We start from the raw sequence: 19161 nt of genomic DNA, 5'->3' as shown, positions 1-19161 counted from the left end.
CAATTTGAAAGCACATCATCAGACCATTTAGTACTCCCATTTCTCTTTTCCAAAACATTCCAAGATACACCTGATAGGATTTTGAATTGATTTGTGTGTGTGTGTTTACAGAGGGAGGATTTATGGAGATCCAATGTTTTGGGTCAAGACCCTTCACCAGGACTCTGGCAGAAACAGTAGCTCTTTATTCCCCTCAAATGATGCTGCCTGACTTGCTGAGTTCCTCCAGCATTTTCTGTGTGGTACTCTGGATTTCCTGCATCTGAAGAATCTCTTGTATTAAGGAGTTAACCACATTCTTTTCTGATCCTTGTTAGTAAATCCTGGAATAACTTTAGGTTCTGTGCCGGTGATGTAGTGGTATCAAGTGGTCGCGGGTTTGAATCCGGCCAGCTCCTTGTACACTTTACACACATGCTGGATTGAGTGTCAAACTAGCAACTTGGCCTCATAAAACAGACAAACACTAAAGAAGCAGCAAGGTAGCTGCCTGATACAACCAACAAGATGTGGGAGGAACTCTGGGTTTCCAGCATCTGCCAAATCTCTTCCAGCAGCCACTCCATTTGGGGCTTCTTGTATCATACTCTGGGATTTATTAGCTTTCAGTCCTAATACTTCCTCCAGCAGTTCTTTTTTTTTCTCTCTAATACTAATTTCTTTTAATTCCTCCTTTTCAATGTTGGCTCAGGTCCTTAACAATTCATATCCAGCAAATTTCTACAGATGTAGACCATTCTAACTGGTTGTATTGGTGGTCTGGAGGGGCCACTGAATGGGATCAGAAAAACTCAGTCAGCTCCATCACGAGCACTAGCCTCCCCAGAATGAGGACAACTTCCAAAGGCAATGCCTTGAAAAGGTGGCATTCACCATTAAGGATCCCATCACTCAGGATATGCCCTCTTCTGTTTATTACAATCAGAGCCTGTAAGCACAGTGGTGGCATCCGTTGGTCTCGAGAGACCATGGATCTGCGCCTGGAGTTTCCAGGGCGCAGGCCTGGGCAGGGTTGTATGGGAGACCGGCAGTTGCCCAAGCTGCAGGCCTTCCCCTCTCCACGCCACCGACGTTGTCCAAGGGAAGGGCACTGGGACCCAAGCAGCTTGGCACCGGTGTCGTCGCAGAGCAATGTGTTGTTAAGTGCCTTGCTCAAGGACACAAACACGCTGCCTCAGCTGAGGCTCGAACCAGTGACCTTCAGGTTACTAGTCTGATGCCTTGCCCACTAGGCCACGCACCAACACACTCAAGGTTTTAGGAACAGCTTCTTCCCCTCCGCCATCAGATTTCTGAATTGACAATGAACCAACCCATGAACACCACCTCATTATTTTTGCTCTCATTTTGCACTCCTTAGTTAATTAAGATCATTAATGGATCAAAAAATATTCTGTAGATGTACAAGTTAACATAGTGCAAATAAGACATATAGTTAAATATACAACCGTATGACAGCACCAGTTATAAATAATGTGTACTGAGGGTGTTCAAACGTTTCATAGCCTTGGGGAGAAGCTGTTACCCAGCCTTACAGTCCTTGTTCATATTCTGAGTTATCTTTTGTTTGATGGTAGGAGGTATATATTTATTATGTATACTGGGGGGGGGGGGGGGCAGCAAAGCAAACAAAGGACCAGGAAGCTGAGCTTTGTAATCCAGGCTGATCTGCCTAATTCTCCTGTCCAAGAGTTAATAAATGATAAAATAAGCTCCAGTCACTTTTATACAAGCCTAAACTAAAATGGTCTTTTCTTTCAATTGAACTACAATTTTCTGTCTCTCAGAGTCCATTAAATTGCTTCAGAAATTGCATCCTCTGCTCTCGTGTGTTATTTTCCTGCAGTTTTCTTTCTGAATTGTAATTAAAGGAGGCAAACAATGAGTAATGGAAGATGACTGCATTGGTATTAAATAGCTAGAAGCTAATGATGATAATAATAATGAACTGTAGCTGTGATTTACAGGTATTTTTACCTCCAAGTGAGAAAACCCAACAAGTCCCTCTCCAGAAATCTAGGTTGACGCACCAGTGCAGAACTTCAGGACTTCAGTTACTGCATTGGGTCCTTTGGGGTATGGTCTTTCAGATGACATATTAAACCATCTATCCTCACAGATAAATGTAAATGTTAGCACAACACTTTACAATACCAGCGATCCAGGTTCAATTCCCTCGCTGCCTGTAAGGAGTTTGTATGTTCTTCCCATGACCACCTGGGTTTCCTCCCACAGCCCAAAGACGTACCAGTTGGTAGGTTAATTGGTCATTGTAAATTGTCCCGTGATTAGGCTAGGATTAAATCGGTGCTTTGCTGGGCGGCATGGCTCGAAGGGCCTGAAGGGCCTGTTCCTCGCTGTATCTCAATAATAAATAAATGCTGGTTGAATGAGCTCTCAAAGTAAAATTTGTAATAATGCTCTGAAGCATCTCACTGCTATGCTTGACATTGTAGGGAATGTTGTAGTGCTTGCCTGTGGGAGGGGATCCATCAGATAGAAAGCAGCTTTAGAAATTCCTAACTGCTAAAAAAATTACCATTACAATGACATAAAATTATTTTCACAGATGTTCCTCAAAAAATAGATAAGTTGTTCTTGGACAGATGAATTATTCATCTGGATTACAAAGCCTGGCAAGCATCTTTTTTTCCATTATTTCCACTGCCTGATATGTACTGACCCACAATGCATTTCATGGGTGCTGGGAACACTGTTACTTCATGCATGTCTGGATACCTAGAGGTAGGAATATGAATTGACAAAAGGCTCAGGATGGTTTCTTCAACAATCGGATCAATAGCATGTTTTAATTGGATATTAGGTGATGTGGTTTAAATACAGATACTCCACAGGTTACAAACACCCAACTGATAGATACCCATACACATGATCAGATTCCGATTCAACTTCAGATTCATTTACTTATCACATATGGATAGAGACACTCAACGAAATGTATTATTTCCTTTAACAACCAACACAAACGAAGCATGTGCTGGGGACAGCTTGCAAATGTTGACGCACATTCTGTCGCCAGCATGGATCAAATGCTTGGGAGATCTGTTGGATGGATGGGATGGATTTGCCAGCTTTGGGCATCTTCTGCCTGGTGGGAATGGGGCATTTCCATGTTCCTTCACCCTACCAGAGCCTGAATAATTCAGGCCTGGGTCGAGCCGAGCAGTGAAACTGGCTGGCAGATGCTCTTCCATCGCAGCTGTGTCTGTGAACCTCGTCCACACACAGTTTTTGTTCATTTTTGACTCATGAACGGCTTGGGTTGGGAACGGTTCTCAGGAACAGAACCCCGTTATAACCTGTAAATGGGCTGCAGTGAGCTGACTTGAATGAGAGAATGGATTGAAGGAACCAAATTGCTCACCCTGATTCCACAGGAAATCAATCTAACTGAATCACAGAGTCAAAGGCAACACTGGCACCAGCCTACTTGCCATCAAGGACGTATATACAGAAAGGTGCTGGAAAACGAATAGCAATGTCATGAAGGATCCCAGCAGTCCTGCTCATGGACTGTTTGTCCACTCCCATCAGGGAGGAGTTTACGTTGTATCTATACCAGGAACACCAGACTCGAAGAGAGTTGTTTTCCCCAGCAGTGAGACTGATCAACACCTCCACCCATTAACCCAGCCCTCCACAACCCCAGCCACCACTACTTTACCGTTTCCTGTCAGAGTCACCTAATGTACAGACACTGTTGTATGTACCTAGCGTTATTTTAATTACATACAATCAATATATATACTCTATCTTATGTAGTTATATTTATTGTGTTTATTATTATTGTGCTCTTTATCGTTTATGTTTTTTTTGTGCTGCATCGAATCTGGAGCAGCAATTATTTTGATTTCTTTTACATTTGTGTACTGGAAATGACATTAAGCAATCTTGAATTTATAAAGATGAAGAAGGTCACTTTTCACACTGTCTCCATGCCTGGTAAGAGAATATCTATTTGTTCTTGTTCTGCTAAGTTCTGGAATGCAGCCAGCAAACTGAGATCTTGCATTGGGATTTGAGCTAAAAATAAAATACTCCCACTGGATCTTTTCCCAGGTACTTCAAAAATCTCCTTGTAAAATTACAGTAATGGACATAAATTACGTCTATAATCACCATGACAGGTGATTATTGGCACTAAGTCAGGAGTTGTTACATTATCTCAGCTTGAAATACAAAATATATTGTATTAATCCCTTTAAGGAAAGATGTCAGTCTGACATCCCATAAATGGGTGCTAAAGATTAGTGATAGTATGGAAAAAAAACCTTCTTCAATTAAAGTCTCATTCTAGTTTTTTATGAGCGATTTAATTTCTCTCGTATGGTGAAATTATTATTGAATATAAATGACTGTCCTGTGGTACTGCCTGTTGATGATAAAGAAATAGTTGACTAATTTAAACTAAATTTATAGTAAAGGCTTTTTCAGATATAAGAGCTTTATACATACATGATTTTCATGTTTTTAATTGCAGGTTTCTGACTACATTAAGGATAATTGTACATGATTATTTTGATCAGAAATCTCAAACAGGGAGAAGTGTAGACAATTTAGTTAGATTGCAGCACATACAAAATGCTGGTGAAACTCAGCAGGCCAGGCAAGAATGTTAAAGTCAATAGGAAATAGTAAATTAGATCCAAAATTGTCTTTGTATAGAGAGGAAAGGGTGAAGATTGCTGGATATTTTCTTTGTGAAGGAAGGTTGCTACCAGTGGGCTTCCTATGTTTATTGCTTCAATAATACATATTATTTATGTATTTTATATATATGGTTTTTATCACATGTAGTACATATGATGTAGAGAAACCCATGGGCTATGATTTAAAAAAAATGTTTGCAAGTGTGAGGTTGACTGTGATGAAGTAAACTTTCTCTGCAGACAAAGAAGAGGCAGATGGAATAATTACGGTAGTAAAATGTGAGATAATGCACTAGGGAACTGCAATAAGGAAATGGAATACATAATAAATAGGAAGCTGCTGGTGGTGGGGAGGAATAAAGGAACTTGGTAAAGGTCTACAGATCCTTAAAAGTTAGGAAGACAGGTCAATAATGAGGTTAAAATGGTGTATGGACTACTTACAAAAAAAAAGACTAGAGATGCTGGGAATCTGCTACGAAAGTAGAAATGCTGGAAATATTCAACTAATTAGGCAGCATCTGTGGAGATTGAAACAGAGTTAATGTTTTAGGTGGTGACCTTCCATTGGAGCTTTCTAACGGTCTTTATGGGTTGATTTGGATGTGGAGGCTTTAAATTAGACATGAAGGGTCATCACTCACACCTCAATATTTCCCCTTGGTTTGAGCCTGGAGCTGACTGCTGACTATGTTTTATTACAATGGAAAGTAGTGCATCACATCATACATATAGAGAAGAAGAAAGTGAGTTTTAAATATTCAGTTATAGGAAAGTTCTAGAGAGATACAAGCCAAACATAGGCAAATGGGACTAGCTCAGGTAGGCAACTTTCTCGGCATGGACAAGATGGGCCAAATGGCATGTTTTCATGCTGTATAGCTTTATGACTCTATCACCTACACTTAGCAGAACAAACATTGTTGGATCATAAAATCCATTTCCAACATCATTCCTGACAACTGCAGCACTGAAGCCACACAACACAGTAATGGTTTTCAGTAGAATTCCTTTGGACACAGATCCTTTTGGACCTCATATTTTTCACATTAAGAATTGATTTAAATGTTATGCTATATTAAATTAGCCATTAATGTTCTTAGAACATCAAAAGACTTTTAAAAGCATTTAAATATGTTTTGAAAGTTGTTAACTGAACTTCTAAAATAAAAATATAATACTGACCAAAGTTTGGATTTTGTCAGGACATCCAACCAAATCTCCACTTTAAATTTAACCAGGAGCCTTTTTGCGGGGAAAAAAGTGTTTACTTGGCAATTCACTGACCTCAAGTAAATCCTTGCAGGGAGGAAATGTACATGGGAATATGAATCAGTTTTAGCAGCTAATTGAGGAGCTGTTCTGTCAAGAGTTCAACACTGAGATGCAGCTGTGGCTCTTTCAGCCTGGGAATGCAGTGCACGCATCAGCGAGGAATCAGCATTTGGTGAGAGTAATTCAGAAAAATGCGATTGAAATAACTTCCCAATGTTGTATCAAGAAAAATTTGTTGCAAAACAAAATATATCATTTACCTTTTAGTTTGTTGATAATTTTGTCGCATGTCAAAAATGTCACCCTTAAAACACAAGGGGGCGCAGATAGCACACCTGATCGTATAGGTTGTGACATTGTTTACAACCTGTTATAATTAAGAAAAGCTCCTTGAATTTGGAGTTGAATCAAAGGAGTCTGCCTTTTGCACATTGGTTGTTTGACCATCTTTGTGTGTAGTTTTTCATAGATTCTATTGTATTTCTTTTTTTTTACTGTGAATGTCCACAAGTAAATGAATCTTGGAGTAGTATATGGTAACATATATGTACCTTGATAATAAATTTACTGTGAACTTTGAACTTTGCAGATTTAGTGTCCTCAGCTTGGTAAGAGATTATTTACCTGCAATTAATAACTGAGCGAGTATTGTTAATGCAAAGTATGAAGGCATGCGCCATGAAATAATTAGGTGCTGTTTTGTTTACCTGACTTCCTCATGATGTGTTCCTTTATCTTTATAGAGTATAATATATCACCTCACCAACTAACCCATTAAGTCTTGAAGTGACTGATCAACATTTTTTTCTGCTTTAGCAGCAAGTCTGTCACAGTTTCTTGAGTTCCTATTCTTCTGCTTTTGCTTCTCCCTATCTATAGCCTTTTTCAGCACTACCATCCGATACAATCATTGTTCTTTTCCAAATCTTATGGCAGGTCTAAAATTCATCAATCACTCTTTCATTATTGATCCTTTTCATGTGGGCCAAACATTTTGAAACTCCCTTTCTCAACCTCTTCTTCACTGATCATTAAAAATAATTTACTGGGCTCTAATCCATTGTAAATCAATAAGCACAGGATGGGGGAGCTTATGAATGGATATGTTGGCCTCACAATCGATAGATATTAATGACTGCCATTGTGCAAGCATTTACTTATCTTGAAGTAAAATAGCCAACTCACAGATTTCCAAATTGAACTTTACAAACAGCTATTCAGTTTCCATTAATAATTAAAAGAGTAAAACATTATTTTAAAGAGTGAATGTGAAGTAATTGAAATCATTATTAGTTTATTACTAATTGTGGTTAATTATTAGATTATTAGTAATAGAAATGAAAATAAATCCAAAACTTTCACAGTTCTTAGTTGGGATCAGGGCACTTCATTTTTATTTTATACAGATATGCAACACAGGAACAGGCCCTATCAGCCCACAAGCCCACGCTGTCCAGTTACCCCCATGTGACCAATTAACCTACTTACCTTTGGAAAGTGGGAGGAAACCGGAGCATCCGAAGGGAACTCACAGAGAGGACATGCAAACTCCTTACAGATAATGATGGAAATTGTATCCAGTTCGTTGGTGCTAATAGTGTTACACTAACCACAACACTACTGAGCCTCTCCCCAAATATCTGCTTAAACTTCAAGACAGGCAGAAAAAAAAATTTTGAGTTTTGTGGTGGCCCAGAAAAATTTTCTGGTGGCAGAAATGACTCTAAAGTGAAGAGAAATAAACAGATCAGCAGCGCTATGGGTTAGGGGTTGCTATACGTAGGTCGTATAGATAACACATGAAGTGGCAATAATCTGAATGTGGATGGGATGCCTTCAGCATTCAATGTGCAAGAGGTGGTGTGGACGCAAGCCACAGTTTCTGTTACTGTCTTCATCAAATTGGCTGTGAAAAGAAGCGAAATCTTCAGCCAGAGGCTGGTGAATCTGTGGAATTCATTGCCACAGGCTGCTGTCGAGGCCAAGTCATTGGGTGTATTTAAAGTGGAGGTTACCTGGTTCTTAATTAGTAAGAGCATCAAAGGTTACAGGGAAATGGAATGGGGTTTAGAGGGAAACGATGGAGCAGACTTGATGAGCTTTATGGCCTAGTTCTGCTCTTTGACTTACGGTCTTACGGTTAAGTCTTGCTACCTTTCCTGGGATGGAATATCGCTGCAGGATATTGTATATTAAGAGGGGAAAATGAGAAAGACAGAAGAAGCCAACAGGGGTCACAGCAGAAATTTAACCCCAGGATGAAAAGAAATGATTGGGGTTTCAACAGAATGGATTCGACAACTTGAGTTAGTGTGGAGCTCAAAGTTTGTCACTGCGTTATGAACTGTAATGGTAACAACTGTTTATTAGACATATATTTATATTAGATATTAAACATTTGGACAGCAAAAAATTCTGCTCATCCTGTAATGTACACTGGACAAGCAGTCTAATATATTGGTCTGAAGCAGTGGAGGAGACAGGAGAGACGATACTTTGAACTTTATTGAAAGTCATAATACAGATGATAACTAAGAAGAGATGCAGAAAGGGGACTTCAAAAATCCTGAAATGCCCTTGGATGAGATGGCAAACTAAACCTATTTTCTTCCTCAAATGGACATAAAAGATCTCTTGCATGATTTTCAGTGTATCAGCGAATACTAACAGGATAACCTCGCAAATACTGGCTCCTCATCCAACCTGGTTACCTGGTCATTGCTCTTCGTGGAATGTTAACCTTTAGTTCATCTTTGAAAAAGTAAAGCCCCACCTAGTGCACCTTCCCTAATAAAATGCATGATAATGTGGTTTAAATAGAGCTTAATGCTGTAGCTGATATACCATCTATGTAAGTAAGACCTCAAAAAAATTCAACACAGAAATATTTTAGATAAAAAGGATGAAATAACTTGTCAAGCAACACAAAATAAATCGAACTTTTTGAAGAGAATTTTTTAAAACTAATGCTTGTTTGCTCCATTTACTTGTTCTTCTTGTGGACTAGGTATGTGTCCATTCACCATAAATTCCGTGTAGTTTGATATCCAGTTGTGTTGAAATCTAACGATTCATGCTTTTCTTCTAAAACTTCCCAACACAAATTAATTTTGGATGCATATGTTTCTCAAAGCAAAAACAAACCCCTGGTTGGAATATGGGAAAACCACATCCCGTTCTGATCCCCAAGGAAGTTCAAATCTTCTAACACAGGATTCCACTCTAGGCTCCACAATCTTAAAATACTGTTCTCTGTACTCTGCAGGGAATCTAAATGTTTCCTACATGAATCACTAAGATGATGTAAATGCTACATTTAATGTCAGTGACATTGCTCCAACTTCAATGACCTTGGAAGCTGTGTAAGTTGCTTAATTACTTGCCTGTCCATCTGACCCATTATGAGTATCAACTCATGATTTCTTTAACTAAACAATTGACCCACATAGATAACAATACATCTGTTCAATTACTGCTTTTGCAAAATGCTCACACTTTTAAGCTTGAAGATCAAACACATAAAGTCAGGGCCTCAGTGTTTCTTTAACTATATATGGAACAAAGCTAAGGAGGAGGAAATGTAATGTGTTCAATATGGTGTAAATGGCTCTCTACACCACAGCAAAGCAACACAGTTTCATTAGAGTAAATAGGTAGATAGATGGTGGTATACAGCTTCATAATCAGATGTGAAACGTATATCTTGTGTACATTTCATGAGTGCACAGTGATATATTAATATTTTGGTTAATAAAGACTCTATAATTTGTTTTGCTCGATGAACTGTTAATTTCCGTAACATGTTCATGAAGCTGTAGAATGTAACAACAGACACCAACTGTATTGATTTATAAACAAGAGATTCTGCAGATGCTGGAAATCCAGAATAACACACATAAAGTGCTGGAGAAACTCAGCAGGTCAGGCAGCATCTATGGAGAGGAATAAACAGTCGCTGTTTTGGGTTGAGACCCTTCAGCAGGACTGGAAAGGAAGCGGGAGAAGCCAGAATGAGGAGGTGGGAGTGGGGACTCTGTATTGATTTTCCTGCCAATGCCTTGATAGCTTCAATTGTTACAAACATCCTAATTCTTATATTGATTTGATTGTAGAATCTCTGCCTCCCCAATGCCCCCACCCCATCTACTGTAATGATATTCTTTGATGTCGTGAAGGCTTATAACTAGAACTAGAAATTCTTTGTTTAATGCATGTGCAAAGATTGCTCTCCAGGTTGTCAAGTTCAAGTTTATTGTCATGGGCATACATACCTAGGGTATACATATCATAAAAATTAGTTCTCTGCAACAGCAGCACAGTACATTATAAACATGATAAAATAAGTTAACAATCTAAAATTAACATAATTTATACACAACTTGCATGACAAAATAGACATAATTACATTAGTGCAAGTTGTAGTAGTGTAAGTTCAGGCTATGAGAAAACAGCAAAGCAGCATAGAGGAAATAGTGTCAGGACAGAATATCATCTTCCACTGCCAGTTACAAACAAAATGCTGGAAGAAATCAGTGGGTCAAGCAACATCTGTGGAAGGAAAGGTCCAATCCCTACAACAAAGCATGAAACGTTGAGACAATTCTTTGAGCGATATGTGCTACGTTCTTCAAGCAGATTGTTTATTGCTTCATAGTTCAGCGTCTGCAGACTCCTGTGCCTCCACCTTTCATTGCAGGCTGTGTACGGAACGAAAGCCCCTGTACTTGAGCGATCTCTCTCTGTCTCTCACTCTCTCATGAGAGAGCCTGTCTGAGATACCAAAGTGCAGGGGTAGACTGTAGTTTTTGATGAACTCTAGATCAAAGTCTTTTTAGGGGCTTTTGCTATTGTTTGTATGGTGGAGGGGTGGTGTAGGAGATTGGTGCTTCTGCTTGAGCAAGTAGGGGAGGGGGTGGGGGCTTTGGGGTTCTGATATTACCATAATTCATTTATTGGGGTTTCTTGTTTCATGGACATCTCTGCGAAGAGCAAGAATTTCAGATTGTATACTGTATACATTCTCTGATACTAAACTGAACCATTGCATTGTCCTTTTGGTCAATAAACCATTCAGTCTAGAGGATTCCTCTCACATGGAAGATATTGACAAATCTGGCATTTAATTCAGATAGGAAATCAGGAATGAACAGCATAGTTCAGCACTGTAACAGTGGGATAGCTAGATCTATAAAACAGGTATATTACTTTCTCTAAGGGACATTACAGAACCAATTAGGTTTCTAGAGCAATCTGTGGTTAATTTTTCATGGTTATTTGTCTCTAGATTTACCAAAATTACTGAAACATAACTTCCTAATTTATATAGGGTAGGGTTTGAAATCAAGATCTGTAAAGTTGTAAAAACATAACCACTGAAACATTTAAGAGTTTGGTGTGGTGCAATGACTAGATTATTGGATACATAATCTAGAAGCCTGAACTAACAATCCAGAGACCCAAGGTTGAATCTCATCGTGTAGCTATCCCATTTAAATTCAGTAAATATGCCGTTTGGGAGAAAAACATCAACAGCTACTCACTACTTTTAGTAATGATTTAAAAACCACCAAAGTGCCAAAAAAAAACATGTTGAATTAATTACAGTTCTCTATTGAAGGACATCTGTCATCTTTGCTTGGTCTGACCTGTAAGTGATTCCAGACCCACCCCATGTGGTTGTCTCGATGAAACAGCCCAAGAGGCCACTACAATGTATCAAAGGGAAATGGCAGTGGTAGTATATGCAAGTCTTGTTGATGTTCTCAGATTCCCCCAAAAAGAATAAATGAAATGTATTTACAGTATCGTGCTGTGTACAAGATGCTGCCTTTGCTTGCATGTGCAACTGAGCTTTAATGTAATTCATTATGTGTGAAGTATTTTTAGATTCAGAGGTGTCATAAAGGCAAGTTAATTGTTTAAACAGAAAATCTCCCAGGGAATCACTAGACCATCTTTGTGTTATAAATGTTCATAAAAAGCTGACAAGCCAATCTGTCATAATTAGCTCTTAAATATGCATGGTTATTATTATTGCTTGTCCAAATAAAGCAGTTTATCATGTTGTTATGATCATGTGATAAGATACCATGCTTGTTATTGGGATTTACAGCATTAAATATGGTGTATGGGGCACATACTTCCTTCTGTTGCATTGTGAAATGACAGGAGAAGACATTTCAACAGATTAAATTCCAAAGTATTCGACTCTTGATTAAAATGCTCCAGTTTCCAGCCCTGGGGCAACTTCAGATGGCTGAGCCTCATCTATTCTGTGTTTGGTTACTTGATACAATACCATGTGGTGGCAGGACTTGCATCTTGGGAAGGAAGGGCAATAGGAGAGCAGACAAATGCAGCCTCTCTAGATGTTAGTAAAATGCTCTGTCTATTTTACCATTTCCACTACAGACTGGGTTATCTGTGTCTTGAGGAGAATTATCTTAAGGGCCAACATGGAGACATGAAGGAACTCAAATTAACAAAAATATTAATATTTCATGCTTATAATATTTATTGAAGACCTTTTTCTGTTTACTGAAGATCATTTCACAATAAAATACAGAAAATTAGTACAACTTAATGTTTTATAGACAATAGACTATAGGTGCAGAAGTAGACCATTTGGCCCTTCGAGCCTGCACTGCCATTCTGAGATCATGGCTGATCATCTACTATCAATACCCTGTTCCTGCCTTGTCCCCATATCCCTTGATTCCCCTATCCATAAGATACCCATGGAAACAAAATTAAGGGAAAAAAACTTAGTTCTAAATATATGAAGGATTGATATGTATCAAAAGATCTGAAATGAATCCAACTGATTCATCTTCGTAAAAGTGTTCTCATTTAATCATAGATAAAACTAACTTTCAATGCCATGATTAAGTTGTCTACATTTGGAAGGCATCAAAATCTACATGAATATGTCACTCACATACTGCAACTTATGTTTATCCCTGAGGCTAAATGAGCAATTCAGGTCTAATATCATTTGTTTAGCAGCACAGTCTCTGTCTCAGAACCATGCATATGTAAGGGGAGTCATCAGCTAAAGGCAGAGGCAGAATACCATAATATAGAGCATAGATATCATTATAACATATATAACCACATCCCTAAATTACTGGGTATACTTAAAACATATTAGAGCATAAAAATAAATATGACATCTCCCTTGGTAATTACAGGAGATGAAATGAGGAATAAGCAACACATCACAAACAAGAGAAAATCTGCAGCAGCTGGAAATTCAAAGCACCACGCACAAAATGCTGGAAGAACTCAGCAGGCCAGTTAACATCTATGGAAAAGTGTTAACAGTCGATGTTTTGGGCCGAGATGTTTCATCAGGACGAGAAAGAAAGAGAAGTCAGAAAGAGAGCAAGAAGTTGGGGGAGGGGAGGAGTAAGTACAAGGTAGTAGGTGATAGGTGAAACTGGGAGAGGGGGAGGGGTGAAGTAAAGAATTGGGAAGTTGGTTGATGAATGAGATAAGGGGCTGGAGAAGGGACAATCTGATAGGAAAGGACAGAAGATCATGGAAGAAAGAGAAGGGGAAGGAGCCCCAGAGGGAGGTGATGGGCAGGTAAGGAGATAAGGTGAAAGGGAAGTAGGAATGGGGAATGGTGGAGAGGAGGGGTGGCAATTACTGGAATTTAGAGAGATCAGTTCATGCCATCAGAGTGGAGGCTACTCATATGGATTATAAAGTGTTGGATTAGAGGAGACCATGAACCAACATGCCAGAATAGGAATGGAAAATAGAATTGAAATGACTGGCCACCGGGAGATCCCGCTTCTTCTAGCAGACAGAGCATAGCTGCTCAGTGAAGTGGTCTCCCAACTTACATCAGGTCTTATAAGCAGGAGGCCATACCGAGAGCACCAGATACAGTAGCTGACCCCAATAGACTCACAGGTGAAGGGCCACAACACCTGGAAGGGCTGTTTGTGGCCCTGAATAGTAGTGAGGGAAGAGGTGTAGGGAATTCTTACTTTCTTTACTCCTTAATATAGATTTTTCTCTCAACATTTTAATTGAAGAATTAAAAGCCAATCCAAATTGGTCCAAAATTCTATTGTTATTGATCTTTCTTTTAATTGAAAGCTCATATGTTACTGGGGACTGTGCGGGAGAAGTTGAACACAACTGTCGAATGTCATTATGCATCCATAATTATAAAGTGTGAAAAACGAATAACAGTGGATCCACATTTCATGTAATTGACTCTACAAAGGCACTTTCCACAACCCTATAACAAGGAGTAAAACATCCTTTTTTTAATCAATTTTGTATTTCAAAGCAGCTTCTGAAGAATTTAGACAACCTTTGATGATTCTTGCTTACTTTACCTTTCTATCACATTAGTAATGCAGACGAATTCATACCTCAGTTGAAGCTGGAACTCAGTCTTGGTCTCCAAAACAGAAACTCCCTACCAATGATATTCTCATCTAATTGCAATGAAATAAACTCTTAGTTACCATTGTAGGAGTAGGTGTGGCTGAAATCTGACTGTTGTTGTCAGGAAATGGAGACGAGGCTTGACCCAAAAGCAGAGCAGCAGAGACAATTCAGTGGTGAATGACAACTTTAATAATAGACCACAAAATAACAAGCCACGAGGAGCCATAAGACAAGAAAGAACAGGAACTGAACACAACAGGCAACAAGGTAAACTTTAGGTAGAGAGAGTGAAAGTCAGAAGCAATTGGTTGAGTCTGGCTGGTTTAATGAGAGAACAAGGACTGTGGATGAGAACTGGGGTTAAGTAGGCTGCAGGTGAGGAGTCTGGAGTGAGCGGCAGGTGAATCCTATTAGCTGGGTGCAGACTGGGAGATATCAGTGGATGTAGGCCTGACAGTATTGAACGTTTTGAAGCTGCATGTCACTGGAAGAACATACCAGATCCAACTATTATCATTCATTGAACACAATATACTGATGCAAATAACACATCCTACGAATGGCCAACTATTCAAAATAGTTAATATTTAAATAAATATATAACACAAAGATGACTGAATTGTGCAATCAGATATTGGAACAGTGTAGCATAAAGTATTACTTTGCAATGCTTTTGTTTAAATATTTAATATTAAGGCATTCTCCAACAAATATTCTATGAATTAAGATGTTAATTACTCTAATTCTAACATTATTTGCATCATCTTGAGAACTGTGTGCAAGTGAATATCATGATTCCTTTTGCCCCACTGATATTTTACTTAAATGCGCATATATTTCATATGAAAACGCCTGGAGAAGGTTTGTAATTGGGTCAAGACTACCCTAGAACACCAGTGAGTTCTCCGTGTTCCTACCAGCACTGGACACTCATCCCTCAGAGAGAAAAACTCCCTTGCCATTGATAAACTAAGAACATCATGGGGTCTGATCCATGAAACTAGCTTGTATCCTAAGGAGTGAATCCAGCTCCTTAATGAATGCTGACTCCCCCGCGAGTACAATTGCATGCATGCTATAACCTGTAGCGCATTCAACCTTCCAGGATAAAGATCTTTCATTTTAAAAGCATAAATGCCGAATCTGGTAGATAAAGACCTAGAGTAATTATCTGCAAACCCTTTAGCTATAAATATTTGAAGCAAAAAAAATCTCAATATATAATGATCCAGTTGCTGAAATGAAAGTGACAGACAAGTCCCTCAGAGTGAAAAATTTCTATATAGACATAATAACACACAAAATATCTGTGTTACTCTGGATTTCCAACATCTGCCGAATACCTTGTGTCTGTGAATAAGCACGTTCAATATCCAGAATTGCAGAGATAATGAGTATTTCTGTTATCATATGAAGAGTTTGTTTATGTGAATTACATTGCAGCCCACTACAGTTTACTTTGCATCCACTGCTCATTGTTTTTCACTCACTCAGACCATCTAACTACATACGTGTTAACTGAAAATAGAAAATGTGAGCACAGTTCTCTTTGCGTGCGAAAGAGAGGTGGGTGTTACTTTGTGAATTTGCTACAATGTATCTGTAACTGTTCAAGTATGAAAGAGAATGCTATCAACCCGAAATCAGACGTTTGAGCGTACAATATAAGCACGCAACTTTAAAAGTCCGCTTTCATCTTACTCCGTTTATGTGTGTCTTTTTGTGCGTGACCAGCAGCATTAAGCACACTGAGTGATATGAACATGCAAACAATTACTTTTTAAAGACAGAATTAAAAATAAGTTTCTGTACTCTGGCACAGAATGAAACTTAAAACAGGAAAGTAGAAGTAACTAACTTTTACTTACTAAGAACGACAGAATTATTTCCCCCTATGAGAAAACTTCACTGACGCCACTCATTATTTTACTTGTTTTTTTCCCTTTGCATTTACAAGCAAAATGAAACGTTAATCCATAATGCTGCCTGGAATAGAGGGAAGTGCAATAACGAGAGGGTGGACAAACTTGAGTTTTTATCGCTGAAGCGGTGGAGGCTGAGAGGGGAGATCTGATAGAAGTTTATAAGATTATGAGGAGCATAGATAGACCGTATCTCTTTTTCTCCAGGGTACCAGAGCGCATGCATTTAAAGTGAGAGGGATTAAATTTCTTAAACGGTGGTAGTAGAGACAAATATATTAGGGACTTTGAAGAGACGTTTAGATAGGCACCTGAAAGTGGGGGAAATGGGAGGATACGGACATTGTGTTGGCAGAGGGGATTAGTTTAGTTGGCCATTTTATTACTAATTCATTTAGTTCAGCACAACATTGTGGGCCGAAGAGCCTGTTCCTATGTTGTACTGTTCTATGTTCTATGTTAAATCGTCCACGTCTCAGGGAACCATCATCAAAGCCATCCGATTCTGACAGCCGCAGCCCGAACGAAACTGTATTCACACCGCTTCTAATTCCCAACTGTAACTAGGAGAGCTGAAATCCAGCACCACGTTTAACACTGTGATTTAGCCAGAACCTCGCGAAAGTGCCTCGGAGACACTAAATCGTTTCAAATGCCCTTTATATGTAAGGACCATTCTTTTAAAAGTTATACCACGGGAATTACGTTCAGGATTTCAAATTAGACCCGACTTTGACACAACCTTAATTTGAAGGCAAATAAAAGTGAACAAATTAAATACACTCAATTTCTTTTCACTTTCCTGAAAGAAAACCCCTGCACACATTTGAATCCATACATTTTGTACTTGTATCTTACCTTACCTAGCCATAGAATGTCCAATCCTCTACCGTGCTGGGTAAATCCAACCACAAATTTCAGCTAAATAAAAGAAAGGAAGATAGGAAGGGCCAATAAACAAAACAAAAGTCCTGATTTGTATCAAAAATTGTGTGGATTGGAGACAGTGAGACACTTTGCCATGGTTGGGTTACGTGGCAGCACACGGTAGCGCTGGCGGAGACTCCGTCCGACCTTCGCTGGGAATTTGTAGGAGTGGAGTAGATCAGCACCAACACTGTCGGACAGCTCCGAGTGTCTGGCGTCCGTGCGCAGGTGGGGCTGCCGTCATACGCATCACCGCATCTAGGGAGGGAGGTTTCGAGCGAGTGTCTGCAAACCGCCACGAACACGAAGAGATGCAGTTAACCCCAAACACTGTTGTCATTATCTATGCAAAAGAAAACTCTGCCAATGTATTGGGAATATGAATTGCTGCATAGCCCCCGTTGTCAAGTGCGCTCTCTGCACAAGCGAACCAATACATCTCACAGATTCACGTCCTCTTACCCAGCATTAATACTTTACACTTATTTCCTAATGAGTCCCGATGACTAAACATATAATACTTTGACTAGATGTTGGTGGTTATTGATGATAATGCTCTTCTCTGACACGTTTCCACTGTAAATATTGATCTTAAAAAAAAACATAACTTCGTTAGAACAAATAATTCTGCTGAACAGAATTCTCTTTATTTCTGCGTTCAATCCTCAAAGTAGTTTAAACAATAAAAAACGATACAATTATTGAGGGAGTTGGTTTAGCCTTTAGGGATAGCGACATTCACAATTTTACCAGATTATTTAGATGCCATCTTGTCCTGCACTGTTTTGTGTACCGTTCGTTCTATTAAAAAGATTCAATTGCAGTGGAAAAAGAAACAGCTAGTGCTTCAAACAGATGCTGTCCGACCTGCTGAGTGTTTCCAGCAATTTGCTTCTGAAACATTCTTTCAAAATAGTTAATATCATACATAAAATGCTGGAGAAACTCAGCAGGTCAAACAGCATTCATGGAAATGAATAAACAGTCGACGTCTCCGGCCGGAACGTCAACTGTCTGTCTATTCTTTTTCATCGACGCTGCCTGACTTGCTGAGTTCTTCCAGTATTTTGTGCATGTTGCTCTGGATTTCCAGCATCTGCAGAATCCCTGGTGTTTAATATAATGTTTATTCTGAACTATTTTATTTTAAAGGAATTTCACTGAAGTCCCCTTTTATGATTAGTCTGAACAGATGATTCATTTTAGGAAGTAAATGTGATAATCGAGTTTTTTTTAGCTACACGACGTAAGACTTTCAAAAATGATTTACAGTGAATTAAGATAGAAATCTTGGCTTTGCAATTTAGGTTCAAAGAACACTTAGCATTAAGAACGTGTGAGAGACACACTGAGAGATGCGGTGCCGGGCATTATTCGCTTAGACTAATTACCGGTGCTTTTAACTTGCAAGGTTTAATTTTACCATCTTTCTTCTCCTTTGTGTCTATGGCAAATGCTACTTCCCACCTAAGCATCAAGGAAGCCTTGTCTGGGTTTTAGCCCGCTAAAAAGAAATAGGAAGGGCTGTCTATATTAAAGCTTTCACTTACAGGTATTTAGATATACAGGAAGAATTGCACTGTGAAGGTTACATTTTATATTTTTAAAAATCTACCTTTGTACATTTTGGTTCTCCAAGCTGGTGGAGATCCAACATACTTACTAAGTGCAGTGGCACTTTGGAGTGCATCTGACCACAAGGCCTTACAAAGGATGGCAAAGACTGCTGAGAAGATCATGGAGGTCTCTCTTCCACCCATGAGAGATATTTACCTGGAGCACTGTGTATGCCAGCCTTTAGCATTGTCAGCGATCCCTTCCATCTACCTAATGATCTCTTTGACCCTCCTTCCCACACTGTAGCATTAGGACAAGAACTGTTCGGATGGGAAACAGTTCCTTTCCCAGGCCCTGGGACTGCTGAACTCACAGCCACCACCCAGGTCTCATCAAGTACA

General features: G+C 39.1%; 1 protein-coding gene across 4 annotated transcripts in view; it reads right to left on the bottom strand.

Annotated features, from left to right (window-relative positions):
* Positions 1-17405, bottom strand: part of LOC140716924 (D(2) dopamine receptor A-like) — a 95869-nt gene extending 78464 nt beyond the window's left edge. For 3 of the 4 annotated variants that reach the window (XM_073030037.1, XM_073030034.1, XM_073030035.1), the window contains exon 1: positions 17140-17405. The gene's annotated coding sequence lies outside the window, so the exon portion shown is untranslated. Of the gene's footprint in view, positions 1-17134 lie in introns of all 4 variants that reach the window. The other variant, XM_073030036.1, reaches the window with a different exon arrangement.
* Positions 17406-19161: the final 1756 nt, after the last annotated feature.

Source organism: Hemitrygon akajei, chromosome 26, assembly GCF_048418815.1.
Source record: "Hemitrygon akajei chromosome 26, sHemAka1.3, whole genome shotgun sequence".
Lineage (NCBI taxonomy): Eukaryota > Metazoa > Chordata > Chondrichthyes > Myliobatiformes > Dasyatidae > Hemitrygon > Hemitrygon akajei.
This window is presented reverse-complemented; position numbering and strand designations above follow the sequence as displayed.